This window comes from Arachis duranensis, chromosome 2 (assembly GCF_000817695.3).
Source record: "Arachis duranensis cultivar V14167 chromosome 2, aradu.V14167.gnm2.J7QH, whole genome shotgun sequence".
Classification (NCBI taxonomy): domain Eukaryota; kingdom Viridiplantae; phylum Streptophyta; class Magnoliopsida; order Fabales; family Fabaceae; genus Arachis; species Arachis duranensis.
The window spans coordinates 69851377-69863638 of record NC_029773.3 but is presented as its reverse complement, the minus strand read 5'-3'; positions in this window follow the sequence as shown (position 1 = coordinate 69863638).

Here is a 12262-nt window from a genome sequence, read left to right as displayed (position 1 = left end):
CGAATAAAGTATGGACTATTATATATTGCGGGAAAGCCCTGGATGTCTACTTTCCAACGCCGTTGAGAGCGCGCCATTTGGAGTTCTGTAGCTCCAGAAAATCCATTTCGAGTGCAGGGAGGTCGGATTCCAACAGCATCAGCAGTCCTTTTGTCAGCCTTCTTCAGAGTTTTGCTCAAGTCCCTCAATTTCAGCCAGAATTTACCTGAAATCACAGAAAAACACACAAACTCATAGTAAAGTCCAGAAATGTGAATTTAACATAAAAACTAATGAAAACATCCCTAAAAGTAGCTCAAACTTACTAAAAACTATATAAAAACAATGTCAAAAAGCGTATAAATTATCCGCTCATCAGTAACTCATTATTTCCTTCTCAGCCAGCTTCCCCTAATTTCGAAAATTCATGAACAATTAAGTTAAAAATTGTTCAATTCTTGTGTTCTAGGTTCAAGTTACTTTCCGGGACTTATGGGTTCAAGCTATTGAGCATATGGGTATGGTAAGGATACCCTAACCCTAGCTTAATCTTGTATTTATTATGGAAAAACTAAAATTGGAATATGTATATGCATTAGGTATAGATTAAGTGGGTATATATGCATTGGAATTTAATTAGGAATATTTGGAGGCTTGTTGGTGATCAAAGCTTAGTTTGTGACTGTTTTACTTGATCTTGGAGGGGCTGTAATTTTGTGTTGAGAGGATGCCTTGGGTGAATTAAGTGATCGGCCAAGGTATGGTTTAAATTTCGCACGTTTAATATTTACGGTGTAGTGAAAACTTAGGTTAGAGGAACCATATGATAAGTTGAATTGTTTGTTGTATTTAATGATTAGCCTTGTAATGTTGTTGGAATAGATTTATTGGTGGATATATATTGAAATTATGAGGTGTGAAAGTTATTAATGATGTTCTCTTATATTTATTTATGATGGATTAGGATTGGTGTTTGTTAATAAAGATGTAGAGTTGTGTTGTGGTGGTATTGCATATGCTATAACTAATTATGTAATGATCGGAATTGCATGAGACCAAGCTTGGGCTAAACTTGGAAATATAAGGAACTAAACTGGAAAATTTGGAACCTTTTTGTTAAATATACAATTTATGGCAAATTTTTAAAAATTAGGTTGTTAAATCTGTCCAGCAGCCGAAAAGGTCAAACAGGGCAGCAACTTGTTTATCTTGCTGCAACTTCTACGAGTTGAGTTTTGGAGCAAAACCAATTTTGTTATAAAATTTTATTAACTTGATTCATTGCTCTAAAACTTCAGAATTTTAAGAGTTGAGGATTGGGAGTTGTGAATTTTTTAATATTGGTGGTCAAAGCTGAAAAAAAAACAGATTTCAGCAAGTTATGCACCAACTTCCAATGCTTGTAACTCTTAGAATTGAATAGCAATTGAGTTACAACCAAGACACAGTTGTTCCTGGATGAGCTAGGAGTTCCCAAACCAAAATTTAGTTTAATTGGAGTTTCGTAATAAAAGTTATTCAAATTGAAAGGTACTAAGCTTGTTGGTTTCTAAAACAGATTTTGACTCATTTTTACTTAATTTTCAGGTAATGTAACTTCTTCATTAAAAATGGTATTAACTCAGAACCAATTGAGAAAGAAACCTGGATGAGTAACGTTTAACTACATTAATTTTTAAAGTCATTGGATTTAACTTGGATTTTATATTGAATTTTGAATATCACATGCTGCTGCTGTTTTTCTGGTTAGATAATACATGTAACATGTTACCCTAAGACGATTTATGCATGAAATTTATTGGACAAATGCACATAAATCGTCCCAGGCCAATATGTTTTTCATGTTGTATGTAAATCGTCCCACCTTAGCATGAGTTACGTTTTTTCACCTAAAACTCACAACCCTAGCACGATTTACGTGTGCAAATACACAACCTCAACACCCAAGCACAATTTACGTGCAAATCTAAAACTAATAGATATATTTAGACATAATTTTAATTTGCACTTAAATATTTTTAAGTTGAATATTAATTTTTCAATAAATTTAGGAAGTGAAAATTTTAATTAATTAAAAAAATAATATAAAAAATAATTTTGTTACAACAAAGATTTATCTTCTAAAATAAATAAAAAAATTCACTTAAAAGACTAAATTATTATGTATGAATAACTCTATTTTTATTTCAAAGATAATATCTAAAAAAATTAAAAAATTTAAATGTTTTAAAATAAGAAAATTATTATTTTGATAAAATAAAAATTAACATTATTAAATTTGTAATTTTATAAAATATATATTTTAGTATTTTATTTTTAAAAATTAATTTTTTATTTTATTATTTTATCAATTTATTAAATTTAAAAGATTTTAATTTAAGATTAAATATTAGAATAATTCTAAAATCGAATAATAGATTCTTTATCTAAATGACAGAGAATTGAATAACATATTTTATGTTGAGAGAATAGTACTAATTTAGCCAAATAGCAATCAATAATTGGATATTTAGAAGATACAAGTAACACTGACATAAAAATGAAGTGAAAAAATCAAAATACATAGCAAAAGTAGAATTTAACAAAAAAAAATTTTATTTGATCATTTTAATAATTTTTCTAATTTTAAAACATTTAAATTCTTTAATTTTTTTAGATATTGTCTTTGAAATAAAAATAAAGTTATTCATACATAATAATTTAGTCTTTTAAGTGAATTTTTTTAATTTATTTTAGAAGATAAATATTTGTTGTAACAAAATCATTTTTCATATTCGCTTTTTTTAACTAATTAAAATTTTCACTTCCTAAATTTATTGAAAAATTAATATTCAACTTAAAAATATTTAAATCCAAATTAAAATTATGTCTAAATATATCTATTAGTTTTGGATTTGCACGTAAATTGTACTTGGGTGTTGAGATTTTGTATTTGCACGTAAATCGTGCTAGGATTGTGGGCTTTAGGTGAAATAATATAATTCATGCTAAGGTGGAACGATTTACATATAACTTGAAAAACATACTGGCCTGAGACGATTTATGTGCATTTGTCCAATAAATTTCATGCATAAATCGTTTTAGGGTAACATATTTCATGCATTATCTACTCACATCATCCTGGAACGATTTATATATTATATAATTTAGAAGATTCACAATTTAAAATTTTATTTAGGCGATTCACGAAAAATTGATCTTCTATTATTTTATTTAAATAAAAAAATCTTTATTTTTATCACAATTTAGTGTTTGTAATTAAAATTTGATGGATAAACCCCATTTTTATGGTAATAAAATTTCTCCATAACAATAAATTGAACTGAGTAAATGTACTCGACATCTTTTATTTCTATAAACATACAGTACTTTCTTTCTGTATAAACAAAAATAAGCTAATTTTGACTTAATACCCTCACTAATAGTTGTATTATATATATTGATTTTTTTGAAAAGTAAAATTATATAACTAATAATATCATAAATATCAAATATTATTTTTAATAAAATATAAAAAAAAAGACAAACATACATATGCATGTATACTTCTGTAGCTATATTTTAATTTTACAATATTGCTTTAAGAGAATAAGTTATTAAATATAAAAATTTTGAGGATTATATCAAGATTTAAGATATATAGTTTTTCTCTATTCTACTAATTTACTGAAATAACGAAATAAAAAATTAATTTCAAAATAAAATATTATTTTAATTTTGAATGTTTAGTGATTAATTAAAATATGAAACAATACATGCTCAAATAAAACATGTAAAAAATAATTATTAGATTTTGAATTCAACTCCCTTCTTTTTCTTTCATGTTACCAAACTTTATATTACTATACCATACGTAATGATATATTTGTATATTTTTGCACACAAGTATTATTTTAAAGATTTACATTAAATAATCAATAAGTTATAACTCAAATGTCATAGTTAATATGATTTTTAATTATTTACATTGACTTTTTATTTAGATGATTGAAAATTATGAAAATAAAAAATAGTGGAAACAATGACCGTTAATTCTTATCCATGATTTCAATATATTTATGTAAAAGTGTAAGCAACAAATTCACTGACTTCTAATAATTTATATCATAAAAACATACATTTTTAATATTCATGTAAAAGAGAAAAAAAAGGTGACTTTTATAAATCAATGTTAATATAATGTTTCATGACATGTTAATATGATTAATTTACAATAAGGATTTATGCCCCTTACTTTATTGTTTTCAGTTTTCTTTTGTTTTGGCAAAAAAAAATGGGATAACTAATAGTCTAATATAATAGATAGTAATGAAGTTTCTTATATTTTTTAAAGTCACGAGTATTATACAGCAACGTTAGTCATCTTGCATCCAATTTAGAAAAAGCAAAGCAAATTTAATCAATAAAATAAATCATACCTTATCTTCAAACATGTTTTTTAAGGTTTCATACAAGTCTCCTTTCCAATAAAATTCTTTATTCTATTAGCACTTTTTGAAATTTTGGAGTACTTATACTGTCCCTCTTAGAGAAATACTTCACGTGAGCACATTCCCTAACTACTACATCCTCCAACGTTAAGAACATTTAAGAAGCACTTTTGGGAGCAAAATCTACCAAGACTTTGTAAAGAATTTAACACGAAAGTTTTCAAAAAAAAGAATGCAATGTCATCTATTATTATATCCGCTCCCTCTTTGGACAATATTTCCTCAAGTGAATCACATTGTTTTACTTACATTACGGTGAACTTGGCCAGACTTCTTGTTGTATGAAGAGAAAGTAAGTTTATCATGCTATTGTAATTTGCTATCTCAAGATAAGTCAAATGGCAAAAAGTAACCGAAAAAGGAACAATGTTTATCAAACTTGAACATCCATCAACATCTAAATATTCAAGAAGCTCGAGAACTGGGTCAATTTACAGTCCTTCTTCGCATATGTGTTTCCTTACGAACAAAAGAATATATGCCAACAAAAATTTCTATCAAATAATGGAGCTTTTCATAGTACCTCTAGAAGTTAGGGTGACTACTCTTGTATATCGAGTAAAGTAATAAATTACTCACGAGAGATTATCACTAAAATAAATTACTCATTGAAATAATAAACATTAATGAATGAAGACATCATTTAATTATAGAAAAGTATATGAAACCAAAAGGTCATCAGCCAAAAACTAAATAAAATCACATTAATTTATATTAATAATTTTAAATTTTTTAATTCAAAATTTAAAAAATTAAATTTGATTAATTAAATCTAATTAAAACATATAAAAACCTTTATATTCGTTATCACGTTTAATTTACCCACCTCCAACAATCACTCACACAGATCTCTCTCTCACACCAACCCTCTCCTCCTTCCCACCGTAACCCACTCCTTTTTTATCACCTGGCAACACTGGTCGTTATTATGAGGATTGTAATTCAAAGAGATTAAGTGCAGATGAAGGGTGTAACAATGGTTTTCAAGTGGAAGCTGAAGGTTCTTGTAGATCTACAGAAGTTGAAGAGCCTGGAATATGCACGACTGGAGGCTCTCCCTTGCAAATGGTGAGGGTTTGGCAAGGTCATGTTCACTGTATAGTCGGTCCTTGGATGGCACAGGAAGTGATAAATTGGGGAATCTTGCGGTGGAAACTGGCCACAATTTTGAAAATGGTTTTTCTACCATTAATGTGTTCTCAGCCTCACAATATCATTCCACTCATGTCAAGCCAGAATATGCAATTTCCAATATTCCAAGGTCCTACAACAATGAGTTACTTCCATCAAAATTCAATTTCATGGCCGGCAGCTCCTACAAATGGCTTGATGCCCTACCCACACCCGAATCATTATTTATATGCTGGCCCTCTTGGATATGGTTGGAACGAAGATTAAAGAGACCGCAAACTATACAATTATAGAAATATAAAAAATATTTATTTAATATGAAAAAAATATTTTAATACTTAATAAAAGAAATATACAGTTATATTTTAGCAAAACTAATTAAATATTTATAAAATTTAAAAAAATATATAAATTTTTTTAAAAAATAGAGACATTCACATCTACAATACAAAATAATTCAAAAAATATATAAAAGAACATCCATTTAGTATAAAAAAGAAACATTCTAATACTTAGTAGAAGAAACATTCATATATATTAACTCGTAAAGATTTTAAATTCACCCAAAAGTATTTGGTTGGTTTTTTACTAATACCCTTTTAATTCTTAGCATTGTTCTTTAATTATTAGTTGATGATAATTTGATAGTCTAATAGATTAAACAAATTAGTCCTAACTTTAATTAATAAGTACTAAAAGAATGTTCATTATATTCTCTTCTTATGAGTATTTTTTCGTTTTATGTTTGATAAATAAAAAATTATATATTTATGTTTATAATTTTTTTAACATATTTAATAAGAACACATTTTTTAAAGTTAGATGATATTTATTAAAATTAAAAAAATTAATATATAATTAAATATTTAAATTTACTTTTATGTTTATATTTATTAAAATCTTTTTTAATTTTAAAATTTGTTATACATACCAAATGCAATTACTGTTCTTTGTTTTTATTACATGTTATTTTTTTGTTTGATTTATCAAATACAAATTCTACGATTTTAACAACTCATCTTTTAAAAGTTAATTTTAATAAACTATTTTTAAAAAATAAAAATGTCATCAAACCGACACTAACTAAAATTACTTTTATGGTGTGTAATGTAATGCATTGTTTTAGTTGAGATTTTTCTAAATAAATAATTTAATTATTTTATTTATCGAAATATATAATTCATAACGTATTGATGATTATTAGTAATAGCTAAAGAAAGGGGAGTCGAATCTTGACCTCTTTTTAATTTTGTTTTTAACCTTACATTTTGTTGAGATACTTTGAGTAGAGAATAGGAGAGATTATGATTGTCTCTTAATGTGGTAAGAGTCAAAACAGAGTTCTTTGCAATGTAAGTTACAGAAAAGTGTTACAAAATGGTAGAATCAGCAGATATTTCAGTTTTGTTTCCTATAATGCAGAACCAGAAATAGAGAAGAAAAAAAATAGTAATATACAAATGTATCATGGTTCAGCTACTCAATACAATGTAGCTTACATCCAGTCTCCATCACAACAGTAATGAAATTTCACTATCTTTTAATAGAATTACATTCGCCATTTTTTTCTAGGATTCTAATCAATCCTATCTGGGACAAATCCAATTTCTAATCCAAACAATACTTTATCAGGAAAGTACTTACCCAACTTGCAAGAAAATCCCTTCATGATCATGACAACAAAACAGAAAAATTATAAAGAATTTTTGAGATAACCATGACTACTTTTTTTCTCCAATGGCTTTTTTCTTACAAATCTTACCATTTTGCCTTTTACCATTGAAACACAGAAAGACTAAACTGAGAAAAAGAATATTCAACAAGAACCATGAAAGAGAAGAATTTACAACTCAGTGAGCTATGGGAACCCAAACTTTGTGCTCTCATTCCTTTCTCCAATCCTTGGCTATTCACCCTTTTAATAGAGGAATGAAGCTTTCTAAGTTTGAAACTTGCTTTAACACCTTGTTTGACTTCTTCTTCCAAAATCAATAATAGCAGCGACGTCCACAAAGGAGAGAGAGGGTAAAAGCAGTGACCGACTCAAGCATACAATCATACATTCAATCTCCTCTTTCAACTTTTTTCATCTTGCCTCTTGAATCTGAATCGTGTTTTCTTTCTTTGGCTCCAAGTTTGATTTTTGAGTGTTGATTCACAGCAGAGCTTTATCATCTTCAACATTTTCAACTTTCCACTTCTATGCATGCAAGGAGAAGATTTTTTCACCGAGTTTCAATAAAGCACAAATGTAAAAACTCCTTTTTGTGATTTGCCCTTGGATGTGATCTTGCCTTTTTTTCCTAGCCTCTTGACCTTCTCGAACACTACTAGAAAAATCACTTTTAGTGGCTATTTATTTTGCTTTTAGCGGCAATAAAAATAGCTGCTAATACTTTTACCAGCAATTAGATATTAGTCGTCTTATACTTTGTCGCTAAAAGGTTTTAGCAGCAATTATACATTTGCCGATAAAGACCTTTTTAATGATCGCAAAAACTATACGACTTTTAGTAACAATTTATATGGCCACTAAAACTAATTCTATAATATTCATGTTATTCATTTTTAGTTATTATTATTATTACCACTAAAAACTTATGTATTTTTTTAATCATAATCATTATTGTTGTATAATCAACAACCACCTATTTTTTATTTTAAAATTATTTTTCCAACACTTATATATTATTACTTACACAAATACATAATTCCAACAAAATAAAATATTTTATCACATTCATAATAATAAATCTTACTACAAATCTTATTCAATCTCAAGTCAAAATACAATTTCGCTGGAACAAACTAGCAATTAAGTATTCTAGTAGCAAATCTCAATAATTACATCAAAAAATTTTTCTCTTGATAAATTTCACATTTAAAATGTGATGCATAATGTAATACATGATACGTATATAGACATAATACATAATGTAACACGATTCATATGTAGACATAATGTGATGTATAATGCTTTACAAAGAAATAAACATCAGAAAGGGTTTACAAAGAATTTAATTACCCAAATTGAGTAAATTCCTGCATAACAGCAGCAACTTCCCTTACAAGCTGAGTGACAGGGAAATGGTTCCTGTAATTTTTCATTATATTTATCATACAAAAGATTCATAATAGAATACCATAAACATAGAGAAAAATATAATAACTAGGGAAATTAAGTGCATAATTCTAATTTTAATATACTTAATATTTAAGTAAATGATACTTTTTAGAAAAGAGGACAAACAGTAAAGAACATCTAATTCTAATTTATTTAAAACAATCTGTCTTCACAGAAAAACAGTTACACATAATCATTATATATTAATTACAACTCTTGATGATTCACATTATAATAAATGAAAAGTAGTCGTATATAGAATTTGTCATTTCTTTTTTAATTCAGAATAGCCTTTCATCATAATACATTTTATATTGTCCTTCCAGTATATGACAGAGGTATATAATTTAAATTAATCTACGGTTCTGTTTTACTTATTATAAGGACAAAATAATACAAAATATAATCAATCTAGCATGACTCAATACAATATAATGAACTTGCTTTGTATGAAAAATCATCAAGAACTTTCAAAAGTAGAATTATTTAGAATCCAAAAATTCAAAATGAATTTGGCAATAGTATATCTGAATCTAATTTGTCAAGTATATCTAGAATTTGTAAATATCGTAAAATTAGTGAATAATTAATCAATAAATTATTTTTTAATAAAGAAAATTAGGAATACGAAATTTATAATTTTATGAGATATAGCTAATTAAAATAAAAATTTTGATACTAATTTTAAAGAATTTGTCCCAAAATTAGGCCAAACAGGCCAAATCAGACAAATCGAACACGTATTAGGCCCAAGACCTAACCCAAACCACCTGTACCCATGAGCTCAGCTCATTTCCCTTCCTTTCACACATTAAAACACGCTGAAACAGTTTGGGGAAGGAAGGAACAAGAACATCAAACCTAACCCTTGGTTTGATCTCAAACCAACATAACTTCTCGTTCCGAACTCCAAGCTCCGATCGTCACATCGTTTGCGGCCACGCATCCGTAGTGACAAGCTTTACCAAGCCCAGTACATTGTAAGGTAAGGAAGTCACGTTTTCTTCCTCAATTTCGTCATTCCCCCAATTTCGAAATTTATGAATAAAGATTTTGAAAATTGTTTAATTTTGGTGTTTAACTTCGAATTAGTTTGAGAGAAACGCTTAATCTTGCTTCATTGGTGCTTGAGTAAGGTGAGAATTCTAAAACCCTAGTTAAATCATTGATTATGTGTGTTGGGTATCAAGTTTTGGGTATATATATGGGATAATGTGAATTAGGTGTATATATATGTAAATTGGAGCTTGATTGTGAACATTGGAGACTTGGTGGAACTTTGAGTGTCATTGCTTTGGAGATTTTGGATCTTTAGGGTTGCATTTTGTGCCTTTTTGGTGGTGTCTTTGGGTTATACGAGAAAATTGGCCAAGGTATGGTTTTGGTTTTTCGTATTTAATATATAATATCTTGTGAAAACTTAGGCTAGATGACCATAAGATAGGTTGGAATGTATGAATATGTTAAATGTTTAGTACCTTTGATGATAATTGTTGATATTGATTGAGCATTTTTTGGGTGATTATTGTTCGTGATGAACATAGGATGTTAAGTGATGAGTTAACGATGATTGATATGTTGATATGAATAGGTATGAGTAGGTGGTTGATAACCTTGTTGGTCTAATTGAGAAATTGATGCATGAGATTGTTTAAAATTGAAAAATGGTTGGGTATGGTAGAATGTGGAGGTTGTGGTGTTGTAAATGGTATGTTGTGGTGTTATTTGTATGAGTGGAGTGTTGGTATTGAGCTTGATTTTGGTGAAAATAGGGGTTTATGAACTTTTGTGAAAATCTGATTTTTAGCCAAACTTTGGTGAGCCATAACTTGGCTTCTGGACTCCCAAATTGTTTCAAACTTATTTCATATGAAAATTGGGTCCGTGAAGTTTACGTCATTTGAAGAACGGATAAAAAATATTTTAAAACGAGAAAGTTATGTTCATTGGAAATTCGGTATGTAAAACTGAAATTCTGCAGAGTTAATCATTTTTGACTAATCTACAATGCATGCGTACGCAAACCCTTCCATATGTGGATGGGCGTTTCTGTTCGGCATGCATGCGTAGCAAACGAGGTAATGCGTACGTGTGATGGGCAAATTGCACTCCTCACACGTACACGTGACCCCTGTTTTCAGCAAACTTAATTTCATGTTTTAAAACCTAATTTCGAACATGTAAACATCTATTTTTACTCTTCTAGTCCTAGATCTTAGTGGTATTCCTAATAATGAGATGAAGCTAGAAAAAGGTGGTAATTTGGAGATGAAAAAAGCTTGAGAAGTGACGAATTAGGTATGAGGAGGTAGGGTGCATATATATATATATATTGAAAGGTGATGATCCCCTTCTTTATTCTTTTTGGTATTGTAAAATCGCCCCCAACAAGATGGTGGGAGGTTAGGATCTCCTCCTTGGTTTCTCCTGGGCATATGAGAACGTACCTCTTGGGTAGACGCAAGAATTGTGGTTTTTCCCTACTTGCTCCAGGTTGGTTAGTATAGAGGCTCCCCGGGTAGATGCAAGAGTTGTGGTTTTGCCCCCACTTGCTCCGAGTTATGATGAGTTATGTAGAAAGGTGCAAATATATGATATATAAGTGATGTTATGGCCATAATGAATGATTATGAAACGTTTATGAATGATATGAAATGATTATCTGAGATACGAATTTTCTTGGGTAAAGTACCGTGGCTTGCTATCATGTGTTCCAGGTTGAGACTTGATACTCTGTTGACCCTACGACGTAAGGGTGACCGGGCACTTATAAATTCCCGAGGAGGATAACCCCCAATGAGCAAAATTTATATATATGAATAAGAAAAAGTTATACATAGACTCTTGGAGATGCGCGTCGAGGGACAGTCCAGGGTTTAACTTGTCGAGTTGGCTTGATAACCGACAGATGAGACTCATCAGCCATAGGGCAAGCATGCATCATATGCATATTATTTGAATTTTTTGTTTGTCCATTATTTGGGAATGTCTAAGTGAACTTACCATGTTAATTCTTATATTTGCTACCTGCAGTACTTGTATTCTACCTGTGTTTGTTATTGTCTGCTTGGTTGTCTGTGCGGTTCTCTGGTGTTAGAAGATTAGAGGAAAGGAGGAGGATTGAGGGTTAGGTTTAAGTTTTAGTTGAGATAGAAACCCTTAGAGGACCAACCTAACTTATGGTTTCTGTTTTAGTTCTTTAAGCATTATAATCTGAGGGTTGGCATTCTAGGATTGCCTCTGGCGTTCCCAGGACCTCATATCTTATGTATGTGGGTACCTTAACCATGCTGAGAACCCCTGCTTCTCATCCCATACGATATTTGTGTTTTTTAGATGCAGGTTGAGAGGCACCTCGCTAGGCGTCTGGAGTTCTCTGCAGCGAAGTGAGCTTTTTGGGAGTTTACATTTTGTTATGTCTATATGTATAAATTCTTCCCATGTATATATGTTTTATTTTTGCACCTCATAGAGGTTTATGGAGAACTAGGGTTACTTTTATGCATTTTGGGTTATGGTTTCTTATATATATATATAT